This window comes from Eurosta solidaginis, chromosome 5 (genome assembly GCF_040869045.1).
Source record: "Eurosta solidaginis isolate ZX-2024a chromosome 5, ASM4086904v1, whole genome shotgun sequence".
In the NCBI taxonomy this organism is placed as follows: domain Eukaryota; kingdom Metazoa; phylum Arthropoda; class Insecta; order Diptera; family Tephritidae; genus Eurosta; species Eurosta solidaginis.
In genome coordinates this window covers 205,705,718-205,711,838 of record NC_090323.1, presented here as the reverse complement: position 1 = coordinate 205,711,838, position 6,121 = coordinate 205,705,718, and the positions used below count along the sequence as shown (strand labels likewise).

The 6,121-nt window shown below is 34.8% G+C and overlaps 1 protein-coding gene across 10 annotated transcripts in view; it reads right to left on the bottom strand.

Annotated features, from left to right (window-relative positions):
• pzg (putzig) overlaps positions 1-6,121 on the bottom strand; it is a 40,722-nt gene that overhangs the window by 32,147 nt on the left and 2,454 nt on the right. For 2 of the 10 annotated variants that reach the window (XM_067787723.1, XM_067787713.1), the window contains exon 1: positions 1,552-1,714. The exons of 1 other annotated variant lie outside the window; for it this stretch is intronic. The gene's annotated coding sequence lies outside the window, so the exon portion shown is untranslated. Of the gene's footprint in view, positions 1-66; positions 191-767; positions 1,054-1,147; positions 1,417-1,551; positions 1,715-6,121 lie in introns of those variants that run through there. 7 more of the 10 variants (XM_067787715.1, XM_067787720.1, XM_067787716.1 and 4 more) reach the window with 7 other exon arrangements.

Sequence of the window (6,121 nt, the reverse complement as noted above, 5' to 3'; positions counted from 1 at the left end):
ATAAAAATAGAGACAAAAAATTACAATTTCAAATAAAACCCAACACATTTTATATATAGTAATTACTTTAAACTTAATTTATGGTTCACACATAACAGAATTACAGTGCATTTTCACTTTTGCCGAGCCAAGTTGAGGAAAATATAAAATTAGTTGGGTGCTAGACCTAAAAGGTTGTCGGCATTTCTTTCGTTAAATTTTAACGAAAAAATGACACATGGTACTTGACGAAAGCCCGAATTCGGCTTCAGGCCACCATGTTTTTCAAAAAGAGCGAGACAGATATACAAATTACTTAGCGAGATAGACAAATGTCGTGGTTTGGCATCCGGCGACCTTTTTTCATCAGTTATATATATATAATATATACATACATATCTGCAAATTAAGGGCTTTAAAATTGACAATTTTAATAGCGATAAAATTAATGTATATAAAGCAAATATATGTAATGCTCTTACATAACCTACAAATTCTGTTGGCAAGCCTTCGTATTAAAAATAAACTACAACTTTCAGTACATTTTGCGAGGCGTATCTACTTTTTTCGTATGGTCGCCATTTTTAAATGTGTATAACTATTCCCACACTACAATTTGGCATACTACAAAGCCGACAAATAGCCGGGCGAACAGTTCCAGGATACATAATTTTTCTTTTTTTTTCAAAAATTCATCAACTTCACAAAACTATGCATCCCAAATTCGGAAATATATGTCTTCGATTTCTACGTCTAGTTATACACTAAACTTAGCAATTCATATGTACATCAAATTTCTGGTGGCGGAGTTTCACAACTTAGATAATCACCATTAATCAAATACGTTAAAATCACTTAATGTACATATATTAATTGTAAATTTACTTTATGTACAATTCTTTAAAACGCAAGTTTTCAAGCACAAATTAATTTTAAATACACCACCTCTATGCAGAGCAAACTGAATCAATTTCACATTGTCCGCTACTGTACGACCTCCACCAAACACAAACGAAAATTAACTTGACGAATAAAAGAAATCGAAGCGCAAGCAGATGCGGCGGACATTGCTACCTCTGTCGGTGCGACCGTGCACTAAACCAGTTTTTTCATCCCTTTTTCTTAAATTTGCCTGCAGTTACAAATGCCTGTGAAGTATTTAATATACCTTCTTATTACGAAATTACGTGCAAAAGAACTTAAATTTATTCATTTTAGACAATTTTCTAATATTTAACTCAATATGTCACTGTAGCGATACCATTAATATCAACACTGTACCATAAATCGCAGTTGCACCAACAAAGATATACCACACCAAATGCCTAGAAGTTCCGTACGAAAATGTCGTCTCGAAGTTAACGAACAATTTTTGATTTCGTTAATTCTTGCATTACTATTGGAATTCCATGTCAATGAAAGAGACACAACTATCGATATATTTTCAATAGACAAGTGAACGAAAACCAAGAATTGCAAAATGGCCGTCCTGCCGCGTTCGTTGATTTTTCAAGAGCGCAATTTCTAATCATACCGTATACTAAGTTTTATTGCAAAGAATACCTTTATTACCTTCTATTTCAACATTTATACACTCTCAATATACAAAAGCTGCTATAATCCACGAAATGCAAAAGATATGTTGCACTGCAACAGTACAAAAGCACCACAAATTTTTAGTATACGGCTTGTCTCAGGCAAGAAACACGTTGTTTCAATAATGCTGCTTTTTCAATACTGAACGACTGAACGGCAGCGTCGTAGATGCGAAGCAGCAGAGTACCAGCATTGACGCTGACAGAACAAAGTTACCATACAAAATGTTTTTCTCGGAAGCTTAACCTTTAAAAAATAGGACCAAATACTTCAAGAGTTAAAGGCCGCGAGTACAAATAAAATCGAACCATAGTTTTAAAATTTATGTAATTTGCAAAATCGAGAGAGAAAAAATTAATTTGAAAGTGGTGAATTTCCGCAGGAATTCGGAAACAGGAAATCAGGATCCGTATTAGGTGTTACTAGAGAGGATAGATAGAATAAGAGACGTCATTTCATACTTTTTGCGAAATTCATTTGTAATGTCCAATTTGAGGGATAATTTTAAATTGCTTCTACACATTTTCATGAGGTATTTTTGATTGTTTTAAAGGATCGTTTTAATTAAGCAATTCATCCTCTTTCCAACAATCACAATATATATTAATGTAAACTTCTTAAAACTGTGTAGAAGGCAATTTTCTAATAACCGCCAATCAGATACATTACAAATAAAAATTGAAATGACTCCTCTTATTCTATCTATCCTCTCTGGTGTTACGATCCGTGATCGAAACTAATTTTTTAAAACACAATAGCTCTGAAATGGTGGATCGGAAGTAGCTATAAATAGTACCCGTTATATCCATAACATATTTAAATTTTTAGAAATAGTCTGATACTTGAATAGTTATCACCCAAGTGAAAATGGTTTTGTCACTGATCATAACACGTACGACATTAGTCAGTTCATATTTTAGTAAAATTTTCAGGTTTCTGCTTGCTTATTGTTGACGTAAAAATTCGCAATCTCTCATTGGGGGAGAGTTCGCAAAATTTTACAGAAAATCGGCTGCTGGATAACTCTTGCTCAGTTTTAACACGAACACAGCTTTTGGCTGCAACAAAAAAAAAAAACGAGCCAGTATGTATTTCGTCAGGTCTTTTGGACATTAGAATTCTTTGCTGACAAATGAAAGTTTTCCACTGACATCGCAATAAAGTGTAAAGACGTATTAGGCAAGGTGCACACGAGGCAGTGCCTCATAGACGCGTATTAAACGCTGCAGGCGAAATCTGTACGCTTTGACGTCGAACACATGTACTTGAATGGAGAGCTGCACACGAGGCGTAAGCTGTATGAAAGCGACAAAGCATGAAAGCTTCATGTAGGCAAGCGTACAGCAATGTTGGTCGCTGAGCGTACGTACGCTTGAAAAAAAGGAAGAACACGATGTTTGTTTACGTTTTTTTGTATGCAAATTTGTGTAATTACTTAGAAAATGTTATTTTAGTTAATAAAAGTGCGTGAATGGTATATTACCAAAGCGAAAGAGTATTGAACACCAAAAAAGCTTGGTTTGACATTGCTGAAGGGATTAAAAGGCTAAACTGTGTTGGAAACTAGAAATCACTTTTTTCTCTAGTCCGCGGTGGTGTAGAGTTGCCTTTCCTAATTTCCTTTGGTTTCGGGGACGGATATACCTGAAGAAATTTAATTTATTTTTTTCAATAATTGTTTACTTTTTGTAGCGACGCTCGAAAGTAGCTTCGTGTGCAGATTTTGAGGCATAGAGAAATCGTAGCTACATGTCATATCTTGTACGCGTCTATGAAGCTACGCCTCAAGTGCATCTTGCCTTATTTTAATTTATTTTTGTGCATTTCGTGGATTAATTTCGAAGGAAGTGGCAACCATGCGCTATTGTTAAAAAAATCGTAGTCTGCAGCAGAGCACGTCTGCTGCGTCGATTCTGTGTTGCAAACTCTACGACGTTGAAGCTACAATTGAGTAGCGCCATTCTTGAACACATTAGACCTTTTCAGAAAAAAACGTTTTATATGTTTATATGCAGAATGCAGAATTCAACTATAATTTTTATTTTAAAAATATGTACATACGTATAACAGAAAATCTGAAAAGAATTGAACATTCCGGCTGACATTATAGCTATTACCATGATGAAATTAATATAAATATAAAATTAATCCCGTTGAGGTTTTCCCTTATTCTGACAAGTTCGGCATGCATAATTTAGGGGGTTGTCTATCATACAGAACTGGCTTTGAGTTCTACTACGATCGTAGTAGATTTTACTATACGTTTAGAAATATTATACATACATAACTATATAAGCTGTTACTAGAATTGTTCAGCCAAAAAGAGTAATGTAACTTTGTATTCTCTAACAGAATATAGACACAATTTTGAAGAAAACTAATTTATTTGAAGAATTTGTACGAAAAATTAAGCAATTTAAATTTATTACTTTTAAAATACACTTAAATACTGGCATTTAGAGCTGCCGAAAAAGTGAGGGTTTTTTAACTTAATAGAAGCAAATTAGACACCTGGGGCGACCACAAGTTCCTCTTGGAATAAGGAGAAAGAAGATGCATTATGGTCACATTAAATCTTTCCCCGAGATGGTGGAGCTAGTACCTTAATGGTGCTTGTTACCGAAACGTACGGGATCTATATTCGGCAAAGGACCATCAACATCAAAAACAAGTAGGTCCCGCCAATTTGTAGGAAAAATTAAAAAGGAGCACGACGCAATTTGGAAGAGAAGTTCGGCCTAAAATCTCTTACATTTATTTATTTTTCATTTTATGGCAATTCTTTACTGTAGCTCACAACTGCTAAAACTCGTCCAAAATGGCTCTTTTGACAAATTTTTTTACGTCTTGAAGATAATTAGCAAGTAATCAGCACCGAAAAAATTTTATTTACAGTGCTGGGTAAAAACTACTAAATTTAAAGCGTTTTCGGCAAGCGTGATACACCAATAGAAAATTTTAGCCAAGGGTTTCATATTTCAGAAGAAATTTAGTTCTCCAATGCATCTCAAATTTGCTTTGAATAAGGCCCGTTTTTTCAGTGCTGCTGCTTAGGCCCGGTTTTTCAGTACAAGTTCAAAGCAGTTTGTCAGTTAAACTACGCTTAAACTTATTCTGAAGTTTTTCAGTGAACTGAAGTTTAAGCTGAGCTTAAGCGGCCGAACTTACAGGGTTAAACTCTAGTTAACTTATCAGTTATTTTCGTTCGTTGGCAATAGCCATCATCCGGTGGCAAGGATCCTGAGCCAGATAAATGATTTTGCATGTAAATGCAACAACAACGATTTGAACCAGATAATTTTTTAATTACTTGTCTTTAGTTTGGCAACGCTGCTTTTAATAAACCTACTTTTTCATAGATGTCGCTGCTTAGACTTTCGCCGTATGAGTTAAATGAAAAACAGCGGCGACATCTGCTTAACACATTTCACGTGTGTGAAAATATCAGGACCTCTGCTTCTCAAGTCTCTCAATGATCCAGAGCATTCCCGTGAGAGTTGAGCGGGATACTGAGCTGTAAAACTCACTGGATGACGGTTAATGACGTCGAATATACCCAAAACGCATTTGGACTTAAGTACCACTACATCTCATGTTGACAACAAGGCAAAAGTTGTTTCGAAACAGAACTCAACTTGAGAATCATAACGTTCTAAGCAAAAAAGGAAATTTTTTATACAGAAAAAAATATTATTACTTAAGTTAAAAAAAGTTTAGTTCCCAACTTGTATTTATGTGTAGTTCTCTCACTGGACTCAAATGTAAGATTACAATGCAACTATATAACTTATTTTTAATTAATAGCGCTGCTTTGCTGCTATCAGCCAGGTGTTTATTTCTCACAATAGGCTTAGGTGGTACCACCTCGGGGGAAGATTTTTTTTCAACCCACCTCAACTCGATATCCAAATTAGGATATAAACTGGGGAAATGTATTCGATATGCATTTGAAAGCTGTACATTTCACAAAATCTCTCAAAGGTCGGAAAATAATTTAATAATGACGTTGGAGGTCAATTCGAGAACTATACATTTTACAAAATTTCGCAAAGCTTGGACAGTGATTGCAAAGAGGATAAATATAATAAGAGCAACCAATCTGCTACGAGTGGCGAGTAACATGCTGAAAATTAAAAAAATGGATGCCTAATGTTTTCCATGAGGGACATTTTCAATTGTCTCGCATTTATCCAAGTCGTGTAGGCACCTTATGCAAATGTGATTTTTGGAGAGATTTAATTAATTAAATACAGTCGGAAAATAAAAACAAATACCCCACTAAAAGGTATAGACATTTATGCACATGTCCACAAAAAAAACCTGCGATTACCCTAACGAAAACATTATGCAAAATAGCGAGTGACGTATCTTATTATATTTATCCTCTTTGGTGATTGGAGAATGAAGTTGGATAACAACTTGATAACTATTTGGTTTAAGAATAATTACAGCATGATTCTGGATATCAGCTCTGGAACTCAAAGGCTGGAGACATTTTTTTTCCATGTTTGTTGGGTAAACAAAATCCAGCTGTTGCCGTATCTAC